A 20,385-nucleotide genomic window follows, 5' to 3' on the forward strand; every position below is an offset into this window, starting at 1 on the left:
ATTTCTAACATGCAGCACAGCAAATAAAGTGATTTACCCAGAATCCCAGATTTTGGTTCTGATTCACTGAAGCGTTTGATAATGTTGCAATCCCGTTGGAAAACGCTCTGTGAATCAAGCCCTTTCTGTCAAGTGCAGAAGCCGGAATTAAAATCCAGGTCTTAACGATCTGCTGTCAGCAGCAACTTCCCCAGAAAGGTTGTGTTATTGTGGCTGTCTGAGTTTTTTGGAAAACTAGGGGATTCTAGTGTTGAGGAGTATAAAAATGTTGGAGATTACAGCAATGTTGGAGAATACTTCCAACGCCCCAAACATGTGAGAAAATACAAGCTGCGAAAGTCGCTATGAATAGCCACAAAGCATAGAAGCAAGCAGCTCCATAAAAGAAGGCTTTCCTGCATAAGTCCAATAAGGCAATAGTAGCCATGCTTCATTAATCCATAGTGCAAACATATGATAGCTGAACATAACTGCGTGTCTGTAAACAGATTCAGCATCGTGTAACATTAGTTAGAAAAACATAGAAGAAGCAGCCATAACCACAACCTTTTACATTAGCCAAATACACAGCACATGTAGGCCTCACGATCTAGTTAGCTATCCCTGAAGGATGAATACCCTCTGACAACTCAGAAGAAAACATCAGCCAGACTCTTGCAGAGAGGTGCAAACATTCCAAGTTACAACTTCCCAAAGTCAAAGACTGATTGCCGATCAGTGATTGGTCAAGGCAAGGGTGACGAGAATTTTCACAAGCTTGAGTGGCGATAGTGAGGTCATGAAAGAGCAACAATGAGAGATATCTGACACCAGAGCTAAAGGACAGGACACTGCACACTGATTGGTCAAAATATATCAGTTTAGCTGAGTTCCCAAGTCAGTATTCAAAAGAGATATACCAATTTAGGTTCCTTAGCAGCACATCAAAATGTAGTATAATGAGGGTCACAGGTTAGTAGGAACAGAGCAATGGTCAGTGTGAAAAACCTGCTTGTCGAGACAGAATGAATGAGTTGCAACACTGCACTCTGTAGGATGAATTGCACTATCAGATATACTACACATTTTGACAGATTAAAAATCAATCGAATGGTACAATTTGACTGAATTCATCCAGTACCATTCGGTCGATTTTTTAAAATACTGAACATGTGGAGTGGCGGTTGCGGGCGTGTCCCCCGCACCCTAATTTGGGTATTTTTGGGCTTGGGCGTTTCAGCGGTGTCTCCCGCTTCCTCAATAATTGAGGCGGGGGACTGAAACATGGACCCTGTGGTGTCGGATACGAGCCGCATTAGAGGGACGGATCTGATGCCGCAGGGTTGCAGGGGAAGATGTGGCGAGCAAGCTGGTAGTAGGGATAGGGTGGGGGTGGTGAAAGGTACCTTTTGGATTGTTTGGCAGAAGTGCAAATCGATTTTCACAAAATTGACTACGGTCAATTCCTCTGTGAATAATTACACTTAGGTCAAATAACCCAGATCCCTATTAGAGCACCAATTGCTAAGAGAGAAGCCATGAGAAACACTATAACGCATGAGGTAGGATTGCTTAGTAAACAATGATTCTCATGGAAATTCTTGAATAACCCTCACAGTATGTACACAATAGTAACAGGGACAACTTTATGAAATTGCACGCTGCACAAGCACATATATATATATATATATATATATATATATATATATATATATATATATATATATATACATATATATATATATTCAGTAAAAAAACTTTGTTAAAGGGACGTTATGGTTAAGTTGCGCTATTAAAAACCTATCAAATTCAGTAAAAAAACTTTGTTAAAGGGACGTTATGGTTCAAAGTAAAAACGAAAAACCCCTGAAATTCGGCAGTTATGGTAAGATAAGCAACCATAACTCGCGCCACCGTGCACTGCTAACACTAACACCCAGGACATCAAAGATGACATCACAAATGTTTTTTTACTGAATTTCATAGGTTTTTAGTAGCGCAACTTAACCATAACGTCCCTTTAACAAAGTTTTTTTACTGAATTTCATAGGTCTTTATTAGTGCAACTTAACCATAAAGTCACTTTAACACATTTTTCTTTACTGAATTTCATAGTTTTTTATTAGTGCAACGTAACCATAACGTCCTTTTCAATGGAGGAAGACCACCAGCATCCTAGGTTCTCAAAGTGGGAACCCGGGGTGGTAAAAAAATGATTTTTCTTCCCAAACCGGGACACCGCAGGCAGGCGTCCCGGTGTAGGAAGGAAAATCCTTTACCAAGATGGACACCAGGGAAAGGGAAGGCAGGGTGTATAAAGAGAACACAACAGGCCATTGGCGGGGGGTCGGGAAGACTAGGAGAGAGACACGGGGCATGAGCAGGGGGTGGAAAGAAGGGAGACACGGGCATGAGCGGGAAAGAAGGGAGACACAGGGCATGAGCGGGGGTTGGGGGGGAAGAGGGGAGACACGGGGCATGAGCGGGAAAGAAGGGAGACACAGGGCATGAGTGGGGGGGAAGAAGGGAGACACAGGGCATGAGCGGGGGGTGGGGGTGAAGAGAGGAGACACGGCCATGAGCGGGGGGAAAAGGAGGGAGACAGACATGGAGCATGAGCAAGGGTGGGGGTGAACAGGAGAGACACGGGGCATGAGCGGGGGTAGGGCAAGGTGGGGCCCCCACCCCCGCTCATGCCCCGTGTCTGCCCTGTTCCAACAGTGCAGACACAGGGCATGAGTGGGGGGTGAGGGGGGAAGAAGGGAGACACGGGGCATAAGCCGGGAGTGGGGGGGAAGGAAGACATGGGGCATGAGTGGGGGGTGAGGGGTTCAGAAGGGAGACACGGGGCATGAGCGGGGGTTGGGTGGAACAAGTGGTCAACAAGGGGCATCATAGGAGGGGGGTACAAGAGGAAGACACGGGTCATGAGCGGGGGGTGGGGGGCAACAAGAGAGAGACACGGGGCATGAGCAATTGGGGGGAACAGGAGACAGACATGGGGCATGAGCGGGTGGGGGGAACAGGAGACAGACACGGGGCATGAGCAGGGTTTGGGGGTGAACAGGGGAGACACGAGCCATGAGTGGGGAGAAAAGGAGGGAGACAGACACGGAGCATGAGCGGGGGTGAACAGGAGAGACACGGGGCACGAGCGGGGGTAGGGCAAGGTAGGGCCCCCAGCCCCGCTCATGCCCCGTGTCTGCCCTGTTCCAACAGTGCAGACACGGGGCATGAGCGGGGGGTGGGGGGGAAGAGGGAAAGAAGGGAGACACGTGTCACTCATGAGCGGGGAGTGGGGGGGAAGGAAGACATGGGGCATGAGCGGGGTGTGGGGGGGAAGAAGGGAGACACGGGGCATGAGCGGGGGTGGGTGGAACAAGAGGTCAACAAGGGGCATCATAGGAGGGGGGACAAGAGGAAGACACGGGGCATGAGCAGGGGGTGGGAGGGAACAGGAGGAAGACACAGGGCATCAGAGAGGAGAGGGGGGACGGGAGGAAGACACGGGGCATGAGCGTGGGGTGGGGGGAACAAGAGGTCAACAAGGGGCATCATAGGAGGGGGGACAAGAGGAAGACATGGGGCATGAGCAGTGGTGGGGGGCAACAGGAGTGAGACACAGGGCATGAGCGGGGGGCAACAGGAGACAGACACGGCGCATGAGCGGGGGGGTGGGGCCAACAGGAGAGAGACACCGGGCATGAGCGGGGGGTGGGGGGAACAGGAGACAGATACGGGGCATGATACCGGGTGTGGGGGGCAACAGGAGAGAGACACAGGGCATGAGCGGGGGGCAACAGGAGACAGACACGGGGCATGAGCGGGGGGGTGGGGCCAACAGGAGAGAGACACGGGGCATGAGCGGGGGGTGGGGGGAACAGGAGACAGATACGGGGAATGAGCGGGGGTGGGGGAACAGGAGACAGATACAGGGCATGAGCGGGGTGGGGAGAACAGGAGACAGACACGGGGCATGACGAGGGGGGTGGGGGGCAACAGGAGACAGACACAGGGCATAAGCGGGGCATGGGGGGCAACAGGAGACAGACACGGAGCATGAGCGGGGGTGAACAGGAGAGACACGGGGCACGAGCGGGGGTAGGGCAAGGTAGGGCCCCCAGCCCCGCTCATGCCCCGTGTCTGCCCTGTTCCAACAGTGCAGACACGGGGCATGAGCAAGGATTGGGGGGGGAAGAAGGGAGACACGGGGCATGAGCGGGGGTGGGTGGAACAAGAGGTCAACAAGGGGCATCATAGGAGGGGGGACAAGGGGAAGACACGGGGCATGAGCAGGGGGTGGGAACAGGAGAGAGACATGGGGCATGAGCGGGTGGGGGGAACAGGAGGGAGACACTGGGCATGAGCGGGTGGGGGGAACAGGAGAGAGACACGGGGCATGAGCGGGGGTGGGGGGTACAGGAGTCAGACACGGGGCATGAGCAGGGGTTGGGGGCAACAGGAGAGAGACACTGGGCATGAGCGGGTGGGGGGAAGAGGAGACAGACACGGGGCATGAGCGGGGGGGCAACACGAGAGAGACACGGGGCATGAGCGGGTGGGGGGAACAGGAGACAGACACGGGGCATGAGCGGGGGAGGGGGGTACAGGAGACAGACAAGGGGCATGAGCGGGGGTGGGGGCAACAGGAGAGAGACGCGGGGGTGGGGGCAACAGGAGACAGACACAGGGCATGAGCTGGGGGTGGGGAGAACAGGAGACAGACACCGGGCAAGAGCGGGGGGGTTGGGGCAACAGGAGACAGACACGGGGCATGAGCGGGGGGTGGGAGGAACAGGAGACAGACACAGGGCATGAGCAGGGGGTGGGGAGAACAGGAGACAGACACGGGGCATGAGCAGGGGGTGGGGGGCAATAGGAGACAGACACGGGGCATGAGCGGGGGGTGGGGGCAACAGGAGAGAGACACGGGGCATGAGCGGGGGGTGGTGGGGTACAGGAGACAGACACTGAGCATGGGTGGGGGCAACAGTAGACAGACACGGGGCATGAGCGGGGGGTGGGGGGTACAGGAGACAGACATGGGGCATGAGCAGGGGGTGGGGGGCAACAGGAGAGAGACACAAGGCATGAGCAGGTGGGGAACCAGGAGACAGACACGGGGCATGAGTGGGGGGGCAACAGGAGAGAGACACGGGGCATGAGCGTGGGGTAGGGGGTACAGGAGACAGACACGGGGCATGAGCGGGGGGTGGGGGGCAACAGGAGAGAGACACAGGGCATGAGCGGGGGGTGGGGGGAACAGGAGACAGACACGGGGCATGAGTGGGGGGCAACAGGAGACAGACACGGGGCATGAGCGGGGGGTAGTGGGCAACAGGAGACAGACACGGGGCATGAGCAGGGGGTGGGGGGCAACAGGAGACAGACATGGGGCATGAGCGGGGGGTGGGGGGCAACAGGAGACAGACACGGGGCATGAGCGGGGGAGTGGGGAGAACAGGAGACAGACACGGGGCATGAGCAGGGGGTGGGGGGCAACAGGAGACAGACACGGGGCATGAGCAGGGGGTGGGGGGCAACAGGAGAGACATGGGGCATGAGCGGGGGTGGGGGGGACAGGAGACAGACACGGGGCATGAGCAAGGGGTGGGGGGAACAGGAGACACACAAGGGTCATGAGCGGGGGGTGGGGGGAACAACAGACATGGGGCATGAGCGGGTGGTGGGGAGAACAGACATGGGGCATGAGCGGGGGGTGGGGGCAACAGGAGACAGACACGGGGCATGAGTGGGGGTTGGGAGGAACAGGAGACAGACATGGGGCATGAGCGGGGGGTGGGGAGAACAGGAGACAGACACGGGGCATGAGCGGGGGCGTGGGGGGCAAAAAGAGACAGACACAGGGCATGAGCAGGTGGGGGGAACAGGAGACAGACACGGGGCATGAGCGGGTGGGGGAACAGGAGACAGACACAGGGCATGAGCGGGGCGGTGGGGGGCAACAGGACACAGACACGGGGCATGAGCGGGGGGTGGGGAGAACAGGAGACAGACACGGGGCATGAGTGGGGGGTGGGGAGAACAGGAGACAGACACGGGGCATGAGCGGGGGGAACAGAAGACAGACACGGGGCATGAGCGGGGGTTGGGGGGAAGGGGAGAGAGACACACGGGGCATGAGCAGGGGTGGAGGGGAGAGAGACACACGGGGCATGAGCGGGGGTGGGGAAGGGAGAGAGACACACGGGGCATGAGCGAGGGGTGGGCGGGAGGGAGAGAGACACATGGGGCATGAGCAGGGGGTGGGCAGGAGGGAGAGAGACACGCGGGGGTGGGCGGGAGGGAGAGAGACACACGGGGCATGAGCGGGGAGTGGGCGGGAGGGAGAGAGACACACGGGGCATGAGTGGGGGCTGGGTGGGAGGGAGAGAGACACACGGGGCATGAGCGGGGGTGGGGGGGAGGGAGAGAGACACACGGGGCATGAGCAGGGGGTGGGGGAATGGGAGAGAGACACACGGGGCATGAGCGGGAGGTGGGGGGAGGGAGAGAGACACACGGGGCATGAGCAGGGGGTGGGGGGGAGGGGGAGAGACACACAGGGCATGAGCGTGGAGTGGGGGGAGGGAGACACACGGCATGAGGGGGAGAGACACATGGGACATGAGTGGGGGTGGGCGGGAGGGGGAGAGACACACGGGGCATGAGCGGATGGCCGGAGGGGGAAAGAAACGGGGCAAGAGCGGGGGTGGGCGGGAGGGGGAAAGAGACACAGGGCAAGAGCGGGGGTAGGCGGAAGGGGATAAGAGACACAGGGCAAGAGCGGGAGTGGGCGGAAGGTGGAAAGAGACGGGGCAAGAGCGGGGGTGGGAGGGAGGGGGAAAGAGACACGGGGCAAGAGCGCGGGTGGGCGGGAGGGGGAAAGAGACATGGGGCAAGAGGGGGGGTGGGCAGGAGGGGAAAGAGACATGGGGCAAGAGTGGGGGTGGGCGGGAGGAGAAAGAGACACAGGGCAAGAGCAGGGGTGGGCGGGAGGGGGAAAGAGACACGGGGCAAGAGCGGGGGTGGGCGGCAGGGGGAAAGAGACATGGGGCAAGAGCGGGGGTGGGCGGGAGGGGGAAAGAGACACGGGGCAAGAGCGGGGGTGGGCGGGAGGGTGAAAGAGACACGGGGCAAGAGCGGGGGTGGGCGGGAGGGGAAAAGAGACACGGGGCATGAGCGGGGGTGGGCGGGAGGGGGAAAGAGACACTGGGCAAGAGTGTGGGTGGGCGGGAGGGGGAAAGAGACACAGGGCAAGAGCGGGGCTGGGCGGGAGGGGGAAAGAGACACGGGGCAAGAGTGGGGGTGGGCGGGAGGGGGAAAGACACATGGGGCATGAGCGGGGGGTGGGGGAAGGGGAGAGAGACACACGGGGCATGAGCGGGGGGTGGACGGGAAGTGGAGAGACACACGGGGCATGAGCGGGGGGTGGGCGGGAGGGGGAGAGACACACGGGGCATGAGCAGGGGTGGGGGGAGGGAGAGAGACACACGGGACATGAGCAGGGGTGGGCGGCGGGTGGGGAGAGACACACGGACAAGAGTGGGGGGTGGGCGGTGGGTGGGGAGAGACACACGGGACATGAGCGGGGGTGGGCGGCTGGTGGGGAGAGACACACGGACATGAGCGGCGGGTGGGGAGAGACACACGGACATGAGTGGGGGGTGGGCGGCGGGTGGGGAAAGACACACGGACATGAGCGTGGGGTGGGCGGCAGGTGGGGAGAGACACACGGACATGAGCGGGGGGTGGGCGGCGGGTGGGGAGAGACACACGTCCATGAGCGGGGGGTGGGAGAGACACACGGGTGGTGGGAGAGACACACGGGGCATGAGCGGGGGGTGGGCGGGTGGCAGAGACGAGCAGGGCAGGAGGGAGGAAGACACACGGACATGAGCGGGGTGGGCGGGAGGGAGAAAGACACACGGACATGAGCGGGGGGTGGGCGGGAGGGAGAAAGACACACGGACATGAGCGGGGTGTGGGCGGGGGGGAGAAAGACACACGGACATGAGCGGGGGTGGGAGGAACAGGAGACAGACACAGGCATGAGCCGGGGTGGGGGACTTACTGTGCAGGCGGGATCCAAGGCCTCTCATGCGAGGAACAAAGATGGCGGGCGTCTCTGAAGCCAGACGCACTGCACGCTTTCACGCATCCAATGAGAGAGCACGTCAGATGTCCGCGGATATCACGCAAGCTGCTTGCCCAATCACCGTCCTGTCCACGAAGCGAACACAGATATCACAAATTTTTTTCGCTTACATTTTTGTCATTTTTTAAAAAACTACTGGATGGATTTACACCAAATAAAGCAAAGCACGCTTTCGGGACCAAGCGGCCACTCCTGCCGCAAATTTAGTGTAAATCCGTCCAGCGGTTTGGGCTGTAGGCGTGAGCAAAGTTTTTTCCCATTATGCCTATGGGAAAATAAAAAAGTTGGTACCCCCCATAACTTTGCCCCCCCTGGACAAATCCTCACCAAACTTTGCAAAATAAATCAGAGTGACCCAAATACTTTTTTTGCAAAGTTTGGTGAGGATTCGTCCAGGGAGAGCGAAGTTATAAGCCGCCCAAAAAGTGCTCTTCCTATGGAAACAGCAACTTAACCATAACTACATGGCCACTACCGTGGCTATGTAATATATATATATATATATATCAGTGAAAAAACTTTGTTAAAGGGACGTTATGGTTAAGTTGCGCTACTAAAGACCTATGAAATTCAGTGAAAAAAACTTTGTTAAAGGGACGTTATGGGTCCAAGTAAAACCGAAAAACCCTTGAAATTCGCCAGTTATGGTAAACTAAGCAACCATAACTCGCGCCACCACCGTGCACTGCTAAGACTAACACCCAGGACATCAAAGATGACATCACAAATGTCATTGATGACATCACTGATGACATCACATGTCTGGCTCACTATTTTTTCTTTTGCTGACATATCTAGGCCACATGGTTTTCTTCAGTAACAGTCAGAAACTAAGAATTTTATTTTATTTGTAGACATATCCTTCTAGTAGGTTCTTACAGTAATTCCCTTAGAGTACAGTCACATCATATGAAACATATACATATGGGAAAACACAAGCTTGAAAGACAGCAATCCTTTTTGTGCATAAAGATAATCACTAGACTTATGAGCACTTTCTGATAGTTCTGTTGTTTTTTATGGCTGTACTTTCCCTGTATATGGTCATATTTGTATACATTGTACTCACACTACTTTCCTTAGGGTCCAATCACATCAAGTGATACATATACATAGGGTAAATAGCAGCTTTGAAACAGAGCAATCATTTATTTGCATGAAACTAATCAGTTAAGTTATGAATTGTTTCTGCTACTACTTGTGCTTTTTTGCTAACTTCACTTTCCCTGTATATACCCATATTGGTATGTGTTCTTGTGTCTTTGTGTTTTGTCTATAGTAATGCAATTATGTAATACATGGGTTTTATTAGCTACTTATTACATATTTCACAGTACACAAAAATCTGTTAAGAAAACAATTATCATTTCATTATTCAAAATATTAACATTACGAATATCATACCTTCATCTTGTACGCTGCACACAATGTTATGTTTCTGTATGAGTAGCTTAGTATACTAGATAGAACCCCATAATAGGATGCTATTTATATCAATGCATCGTTCAATGCACTTATTAGGGTATATTTCTTCCAATGATTCTTGACACTTTTTTCGCAACATAATAAGAATCCCTTCTACACATATTTCATGAGAAGTACATACACATGTGATGTCATCAGTGATGTCATCAATGACATTTGTGATGTCATCTTTGATGTCCTGGGTGTTAGTGTTAGCAGTGCACCGTGGTGGCGCGAGTTATGGTTGCTTAGCTTACCATACTGGCGAATTTCAAGGGTTTTCCGGTTTTACTTGGAACCATAACGTCCCTTTAACAAAGTTTTTTTCACTGAATTTCATAGGTTTTTAGTAGTGCAACTTAACCATAACATCCCTTTAACAAAGTTTTTTCACTGAATTTCATAGTTTTTTAGTAGCACAACTTAACAATAATGACTTTGACTTTATATACATGTCATATGGAACTGACTAGATCTCTTCTTATGAACTTGATGTCCGCGAACTTATTTAATGTTCGCGGACATGTTCGGAGAACAGTACCACTACCTAAAAACTGTGGGGGGGGGTGGTGGGGTATGTTTGATTGTTATATCATAATATAGGAACATTTAACAAATTCAAAAAGCAGCACACAAACACATTATACATAGTAATACATAAAAATGTAACCCATATATGTAACACACTAACTATTCATTTAAATACAATATGTTCTGAAATGGAATATACCACAAGAAGATAAATTGGCTTCCAACATAATTACCTCACAGACACAACAGAACTGAGAACAAGACCAGACCCACTGAATACATAGGACTTATCTTACCAGAAATAGTAAGTGTACTTCATTTTACTCATATATTTATAAACTTTCTGTATTAGATTAAAAAATATATTATTTTTTTTTTCTCACAGAAATGTCTAGTACTCTGGAATGGCTAGAGGACAATTTCCCACATGAAGAAATGTCACAAGATAGTGAAACTAATGGTAAACACTTTATAATATAAACCATTTATTTATTATTTTTTTATATACATTTAACATATATATTAATTTTTTGTACAGACCATACCAAAATAGAAAAAACTTCAGAAAACCCTGTTATGGATAACAGTCTTCACAATATAGAAGAAAAAATGGATGTATTGTTGGCTAATTTTAATAATTTAAAATCTTTTGTAGAAAATCATTTCAAACCAAAAACCTCGTACCATTGCCCCACATGTACTTGTCCCTCCTCACCATATACCAGTCAATTATCCCCAAACCCTCTCCATAATCCAAAACGTTTTGATGAGATTTCCATCCCTTCTTCACCTAATACCAATCATGTTGAAACCCCAAATTCTCCTGTTTTTGTTTCTGTTTCTGCCTCACCTTCTCTGTCATAAATTATTAATATATGTTAAATAAAGTTCAATTTTTATATTTTATTGTGAATAGTTTCCGTTTTTTTTTAAAACAATAAAAGTGTCCGTGGACAGTGCGAGTGTTCTGAAATGTTCGTACATAAACGAAAATGGAGGTGTCCTGAAGAACACCACACCTGTTCATACTGTTCGCTAGCAAGTTGAAACTGTTCTAAGAACACAATTGGTGTCCTGAATTGTTCGTAAATAAACGAAAATGATGTGTCCTGAACAACAGTACAACTGTTCGTAGTGTTCGCTAGCAACATGAAACTGTATTAAGAACACACACGGTGTCCTGAATTGTTCGTAAACAAACAAAAATTAAAGTGTCCTAAAGAACACTATACCTGTCCGGTACTGTTCTCTAGCAAGTTCAAACTGTTCTAAGAACGCTATTGGTGTCCTGAAATGTTCGTACGTAAACGAAAATGGAGGTGTCCTGAAGAACACTATACCTGTTCGTAGTGTTCGCTACCCAATTGAAACTGTTCTAAGAACACAATTGGTGTCCTGAAATGTTTGTACATAAACTAAATTACACGTGTCCTGAAGAACACTATATCTGTCCTTACTGTTCGCTACCAAGTTTAAACTGTTCTAAGAACACACGCGGTGTCCTGAAATGTTCGTTTCACGTGTGACGCACTTTTAATTACTTCAGAACCCAAACAGTGTCCGTAGGACATCAATGCGCATGCGCTAACCAATCTCTGTGCACTTGGTGTCCTGCGGACAGGCGCTTCCTTCGCGGACTAGTTCGCAAACGGATCATATGACCGCGCCCACGCTCATCGTGTGTCCTGAAATGCGGACACTGTTTGTGTCGCCGAACAATTTAAAAGTACATTTTCAGTTAATCCATAATATTTTTCATTAAAATCTCACCATGGCACAAGTCCCACATAGCAATCTTGAGTTTCTATATACCTTTTGAAACTTTCCGATCCTTTTTTTGTATTCGATCTGTCCGCGGACAGTGCGCATGTCCGCAGACCGCGCACAAGCACCCCTATAAAAGACCACGCCCAAGAGCTTATTCCCATTGTGTTTCTGGCTATTCTTCAGAACACAGTGATTTTTGCTGCCACCTGCAGACTACACCATCATCGAGATGGCATCCTTGGCTGCTGAACTGCCACTTGCTGCTGCACCTGCTTCAGAACCACCCCCACCCCCTCCACCACCACCACCTCCCCAAGGGCCTGAAGAGGGGAACAGGAGTGAGGATGCGGAGGAGGAAGAAGAGGATGATGAGAATGAGATAGAGGAAATCCCAACTACCCGCACTAGGCGTGAGTCTTGGGTGTGGCGGTTATTTACCATTCATGGGAATGGTCCTAAGGCTCGTGCGAACCGTGTTACCTGCAATGAGTACAAAATGATGCCCAGTCGCGGGAAGCACGGTAAGTACAGCTTTGGGACCACTACTATGAAGCGACACCTGAGGTCATTTCACTCTGGGGCTATTCGCAGGGTTGTACCTTGCGAAGAACGTAGCAGGTTGATTTCCTCTACTTCATCCTCTGTTTCTGTCAGGAATGGCACTCTATTAAGAGTGGCACAGGACACCCAGAAAGGGTTTGGGTGGTTGTGCCAAATAAAGTGGACAGACAAGAACACACACAGCGGAAAGGAAAGAGAACAAAGAGTAGGCAAGAGTAGCAAGGGAAAAGATACAGAATGAATACCCTCTTGGGGTGTATGCAGATATAGGAAAAGAGTATTCCACGAACCTTGGAAATACTCTAGCCTTCTGCACAGTTTGCTATAACAGAGGCCCACGCTGTTTGCTCATAACTTGGAACAGCAGCTATGGGTGTCTGTAATGTAGAAACGAGACAAGGGAAGGGGCAGAGGTTGACTGATGGGAACCAACAGTCAAGCTCTGTACAAAAGGGTCTACAAACAGTACAAGAGAAGATACTACAGACAAATCCAGGAAAGGAGGTGATAGCAAACTCGCAGAAGGAAATGAAGGGAAAGTCGTGTAACAGGATAGGATAGCAGAGGACAGTAAGGAACAAGGTTGAGAGCTCAGAGGAGCAGGAAAGCAATGAGTAAGCCCACAGGAGTAGGACTGTAAGGTAGAAAGCCCAGAGGAAAAGGGCTTAGGGCAGCAGAGTAAAGCAGACTGTACGGCAAGGATCCCATAAGGGCCGGGCAGTAAGGAGTGAACCCTGAGGGACAGGGCCGCTGAACGTAGAAGGTAGCAGAGGACTGTAGAGGGCTGCTAGGCCGAGAACCCAGCGGAAAAGGTAGGTAGTAGGCAGCGGAGCGTGATAAGCTGCAAAGTAGGAAGGCCCAGAGGACAAGGGCTGTAGGTAGCCAGAGTGAGGTAGGCTGCAGAGCAGGGAGCCTAGAGGACAAGGGCTAAGGCAGCCGGAGTGAGGCAGGCTGCAGAGCAGGGAGCCCAGAAGACAAGGGCTGAAGGCAGCCGGAGTGAGGCAGGCTGCAGAGCAGGGAGCCCAGAGGACAAGGGCTGAGGCTGGAAAGCAGCAGAGCGTGATCAGCTGCAATGTAGAGAGCCTGCAGGGCAAGGGCGGAGGCTGGAAGGCAGCAGAGCGTGATCGGCTGCAATGTGGAGAGCCCGGCAGGGCAAGGGCGGAGGCTGGAAGGCAGCAGAGTGTGATCGGCTGCAATGTGGAGAACCCGGCAGGGCAAGGACGGAGGCTGGAAGGCAGCAGAGCGTGATCGGCTGCAATGTGGAGAGCCCAGCAGGGCAAGGGCGGAGGCTGGAAGGCAGCAGAGCGTGATCGGCTGCAATGTGGAGAGCCCGGCAGGGCAAGGGCGGAGGCTGGAAGGCAGCAGAGCGTGTTCGGCTGCAATGTGGAGAGCCCAAAGGAGCAGGACTGTGAGGCAGGGAGCCTGGAAGGCAATGGCAGGAGGCAGCCAAGTGTAACAGGCTGCAAGGCAGGAAGCCCAGAGGAGCTGGACTGAGGCAGGGAGCCCAGAAGGCTAGGGCTGTAGGCAGCAGGGTGTAGCAAGCTGCAAGGCAGGATCCAAGCAGGAGAGATGGTAAACAGCATACAAAGATCCGTAGAAAGACGCGAAAGGTGGAGGAAGGACTCTCAGATGCAAGAGGCTGAGCCACTGCAGGCAGCAGCTTTTATACTGCCTAGCCCAGCACAGAGGCAGGCTAATTGGTTGCACCTGGATAAGCACACCTGCAGGCAATCGGCCACCTCCCTTTCTGTTCCTGGGCTGGTGGAAGCAGGGCAAGTCCCTAGGGCTTCTGGGGGGTGTAGTTCCTTTGATAACCAATAGGAACAGCCAGGAATCGATGCTTGTAGCCAGGTGCATTGTGGTATACGTAGTTTGTTGGAAAAAATAATAAAGCACCAAAGTCTCGCAAATGGGAAATAAAGTTCTCAAAGTAAATATAGATGGATCCAAGAGTCTGTTGTAAATAAATGATAAACAAATAGTCCATGTTGAGCGTAAATGGATGCGCCCGTGGCGCAGGCGTGACAGTTTCTGATCCTGTCACCACAAGGACCACCTCTGTGGGACAGCGTCTTTCTCAAGCTGCCTCACAGGCCATACAGAATGCTGATGACCCTTACCTTTCGAGGGTCACAGTTGTATGTATGTACTGTGACACAGTACTCTGCAGGGGGGAGCGACTTCGGAGTGCTTTTGAGACTATCGTCTCAGAGCACGAGAAGACCTGCTCTCTACCCAAATAAAACCCACTCTACATCTTCCTCTCTCAGCTCGCCCTTTCTTATCCCTGTGGTTGGTGTCCCCCCTTTACCCTCCTTTACCCTCCTCTCCTAGTGTGTCGTGTCTGAAAAACCAAAAAAATACAAAATTACAAAAATCAAAAAAAAAATAAGGCCCTTTTCAGAGCCGCCTTTCCCAGTTAAAAAATAGAAGTGAAAATAAATGAAGCAGGGCTCTTTGTATTTTTTAGAAGTCCGCGGACAGTTCGCGAACATTAAAAAAATTGGGTTGCTACTCCATCACAAACATTGTAATTTTCTCTGGAAAGAAGTGGTGGCTCTGAAAAGAGCCTTTGGGTGGTGTTTGTAAGTCAAAAATTGTAAATGCTTAACATCTACTTCAAAATCGTTGTTGTAATTCCAAAAAAGGTCGCAATGCATTTTGTACATTTCTCAGAAAAATCTGATTGCCAGCATAAGTAAGATGGACTCCATCTCTGCGAAAAATGTATGTACTACAAAACATTATATTTTCATTGTGAAAAGAAGACATGCCAAAATCTCTTAGAAATCCACAAACAGCCTTATTAACATTGCGCCTTGCTTTTTCCATTTGTGGACCAAATGAAGAAGAACGAAGCCACATTTGTCTCTGCGCAATCTGTGAAAATATCACTTGAGAATTAGGAAACATGGCCATAACCTTCCTAAGTCCTTCTTTCATAGCAAATTGCAAAAAAATTCCAGTCACATGTCCTAAACTGTTCCGTCCACAATGAATTACAATGATGTCAGGATGTTGCTCTGTCTCCAAAGTAGCACAGAGAGGTAGCAAGTCCAACCACTTCATTCCACATACTCCATGCCAGTGTACTTCCACATGTGGGAATCCAAGATCTACAGCTACTCCACAGCTTTCTGCATGCACCTTCAACCAATGTATCCAAGAATCTCCTAAAATCCAAACAATCTGTTTTCTGAAACACACAGCCATAGCTATCTTTTGTTCTCTCAGCAAAAAGAGTATCTGAGAAAATCTCTCCTGGCACAACACACCCACCAAACTTTCCTGACCAATCCCTTGCAGTGCTTATTCTCATTTGCATGACTTCTGAACCCAAAAATCCCCGGATGTAACTCCCGATGTCCGCGAACTACCGCCATGTCCGCGGACATATCGTAACATGAACAGCCCTTCTACCATTTCCACTACACTCTCTCTGCCATTCCCTCATTGGATGTACCTCAAAAATCACATGACCATGAACCAATCACATTCAAGACCTCTACATCTAACTGCATCATCATAGATCAGCACTGCAAATGTACTCTGAATCTCTCTGAGTACAAGTGTCATATCATTGGCAAGCAGCATCTACCAGAAATACTGTACAAGTCTTCAAGATTTCTACTTGCAGCTCCATGCATATCCATATGCATGAACACAAACTTCAGGTATGCATATTTTCTGTATAGTAGATGAACACATTTTCAAACAGACTTTTACCTTGCAAAATCTGTAAAATGAATTTACTGTACTTTTTTCAATTTCCTAAAATCTACTATCACTTATAAACCTTTATACTTTTTACTTTCTTTATACACACACACACTCAAATCATGTTAAACTAACATTTTTTAAATGAAATATATAGACTACATATATTCAAACAAAATTGCATGCAAACACAATCTATGTTTAAACCTTTATAAAAATACTTATACAATTTCATATTTTTTGTTTTTATTTATTTATTTACTTAATTACTTTAAATTAGACATGACATTGAGGCGCTATTACCTAGAACAGTTTACTTACAGAAATAGTGGTATTCACTAATATATTATAAATTTCACAAGACATAGTAAAGATTTTTTTTTTGCTACAGTTAGTCATTCAATACAATTTGTTCATTAAGAACATATCATATGTACTGAACTGATGCAATGTATCTTATGTAAATAAATTAGTTTAATGGTTTTACAGAAGGCACTGAGGATTTTAATTAAGAAAATCAATATCTTAATTAAAAACAGTGCTATATACAAACAAAGTTACTAATTTGAAGCTTTTACAATTGCAGTGAAGACCAGTTTCCTGAAAAGAAGCAGCCGAATTCGAAGAAGAAAGAAAAACTAAGAAGTTACCTGTTAATTTTTAAAAAAAAGTAAGTAAAATATCACCATAATATTTGTATCATTAATCAAATATACTATAACATTAATACGAGCTATTTCGGTTTCTAAAAATAGAGATTTTGTACCATTTTGTCCAAAAATGCCCATGTCTTAAACAGCGATTTACAGCCAGAATGGCCCATAAATTTCTATTTTTGGACACACAAATTACCCAACTGAACCACTACAATTTTCATATTATAGAACAAACAACTGTTTTAATGGTATACATTAGATTTACTATTTGTACTTTTCAACACCACTAGCTTACTTTTATTTTGTCATCTGAACCCCAGTTTAGTAACACATGAATTCAAGAATACCTATCCCTACTAGTTTTAGTTCCCAATGCACAATCACACACCATTACATACATCTTTATCATCTTACTCAAACACTCATGCACACAGCACACATACATTCCAGAACACCCCAACCCATATCTTCTTTATTTTTTTCAACAGACCCTAAAGAATGCCTACCAAAAGTCAAGTCCGTAGAAAGCAACGCAAAAGTAGAGCAAATGAAAATAAAGGTGTCCAACATAAGCATCCATCTCTAGCAGAATTTGTAAAAAAAGTTGAAACAAAACAGCTAATACAATCATTTAGTGAAACACAAGAAGTTTCAAGTACAACAACTTTGCTTCCTCTATCAAAATGTAAAACAAACCAAAAAACAATTAACAGAAAATCAGCTATCAGTACTGATAAAACTACTTCTTCAAATTTTAATATAGTACAAAGTAAGCATACCATGAAAAGTATTTTAGCCAAAATATACTGTCACAAAGTCCTTCAAAATCTTATAAAAACAGGAGAGAAATCAGGTTCAAAGCTTAAAACCTATCGTAGGAAATTAATCTTAGAAACATTGATGGACAGTGCAATTCTTCTCAAAAGAAATTTATTTATTTTACTGTTAAAAAAAATGAAACCACTAACAAAACTAATAACTAAATTACAAAAAAGACTTCTCAATAAGCAAAATATCAACAGAAAGAACTTCTTAAGTATCAGCGGAGGTGAATGGAATCACACTACAAGCACATAACCATATTTTAATGAAGAAGCGTACAAACAAAAGCAAACTAATACAATTGCCATACATAGCAGTGGTCGAGGTTATGAAAAAGTGAATAATACCATAATGGAACAAGAAGTACTTCTTACAAAAATATGCCCTGAAAACTTACAATTACCCCTCCATTCAACTGAATCCGAACGTCCAGTGTACAAATGGCCATGCACTTCAATGTGTAACATTCCCAAACAATGTTTCAAATCTTTACGCCAATTCCTCAATAAATATGTAAAAAGCAAAGACAAAATCAAAATTAAATTACTGCAAAATATAGATACCTGTCCAGTGCGCAAGTACACAGGACTACAAGGACATTCATTGGCCTGCATTACAGGACCTACTTGTAAAACCACTTTCCATGATATCAAAAGGATATCAACACATCATTCAACTATAAGAAATCTAGTCTATAAACTGTACTATGCTAAAAGTCCTGCTTTAGCACTAGCAAAGTTAAATAACATCCTTCTACATGGTACAGCAAAAGACCTACTTGAAGAAATTCACTATATCCAGAAAAAATATTTTGGAAGTGAAAGCCATTTACAGAATGAAATAGCTTTAAACCAATTAAGCAACAATTCTACACATGGCAACCTTTTGCTAAACACATACAAAAAAGAAATACTAAAATTTAAAAGTACATCAGCTGAAGTACCAAACCATGTATGTGTATGTTGCCGTAGAATTTTTTATAAAAGTAACACAAAAACTGTGGACCTATCATACAAAATAGAAGACAATGAAGATTCTAAATGTTTTGAATTAGCTCTCTACCTTTTAGCAGAAAACAAATATGAAATAACTGAGCCCTTAATACTTTGCAGTTATTGCACTACAAAACTTGACAACAACCAAACTCCTTCACGTTCTATCACAAATAATTTGGAATTATACCCAGTACCAAAACCTCTACAACAACTTAATTTATATGAGAGCATCATAATTCAAACAGTACACCCATTTCAAGCAATAATACGCCTTCAACCAAAAACAGCAAAATTACCTCCCTCTGAATTGGTAAAAGGCATTCGTGGAAAAGTAGTTTATTTACCATTAAATCTAAAAGAAAATGTGCATACTCTAGGAGTGCAACGTCCAATGCAGCAATCTTTTATTATATTAGTAAATGGAGTACCCACAAAAGACAAAAAAATATGGCAACAGCTGGTAGATTTATATAAAGTTAGACAAGCCTTCCAATATCCTAAAGAGAATAATGAATATTACAAAGAAATTAATATTGAAGAAAACTTGAAAGATACAACTGAAATAATTCAAGAAACACAAGAAGCTGGTTAATTTGAGCTACTAGATCCTGCTACAATATCAAATACTTTAGACCATTATACAATTCATCCTTTGCACTGTAATGACACCGCACAAGATGTACTGGAAACTTACCAAATGCGTCAAACAAAAGGATCGCCAATCAGTATATGGGAAAAAAGTATAGAAGCATGTGCTTTTCCTCTACTCTTTCCTACTGGCAAAGGAGGAAGGTATGATGATAGACCTATTCAAATATCAGCTTCAGAATACCGCTCATTACGGATGTATTCTGAAGATCACAGATTTAGACAAAATGTGGAATACATATTCCACCTACTCTTTGAAAGTGAACTAGCAACTTTATGTTACGGAGTTGCACACATATTAAAATCAGGATCACACTTTCAAAATATGACAGCTACACAATTATTAGAGAAAGTGCAACAAAAGGATGAGGTTTTACAATCAAATATTACAAATCTATTAGCAAATATGCGTGGTACTAAAGAGTACTGGTTTCGACGTCATGGAGATGTATGTTGTATGATCAGAAACCTTGGCCCACCCACTTGGTTTGTTACATTAAGTTGTGCAGAATATGCATGGGAAGATTTACATGATTTCCTACGCATATCAAATAAAAACAAAACAAACATAGATATTCTAACACCTGGAGAACTTTGTTCTTTGGATCCTGTTAATGTTTCAAGATATTTTCACCATCGCTTCATTGCTATGCTACATTTTATTTGTAATAAAACTGTTCCTCCCCTTGGAGAAGTGCAACGCTTCTTTTGGAGAAAAGAATACCAAGCCAGAGGAGCACCACATATCCACATGCTTTTATGGATTAAAGATGCTCCTAAATTTGGTCAAGACAGTGATGCCATTGTTTTACAGTTTATTGAAAAATATGTCACTTGTGAAATTCCATCAGAAGCCACAAATAGTGATCTTCGTGCACAAATTTTACAATTTCAAAGACACAAATGTGGAAAATATTGTCGTTGCAAATACAAAAACAAAGGCAAATACTACACCAAATGCCGATTTGGTTTCCCTAGACCAGTTACAAATACAGGTCAAGTAAACAACCTCATGTCTTCAGTTAGACATAGTGTTAAAGGTAAGTCACTTAAAAATACATATTACATAAAAAGAAAAGAAGAAGAA

Source organism: Ambystoma mexicanum, chromosome 2q (genome assembly GCF_040938575.1).
Source record: "Ambystoma mexicanum isolate Mex_15411 chromosome 2q, UKY_AmexF1_1, whole genome shotgun sequence".
NCBI lineage: Eukaryota > Metazoa > Chordata > Amphibia > Caudata > Ambystomatidae > Ambystoma > Ambystoma mexicanum.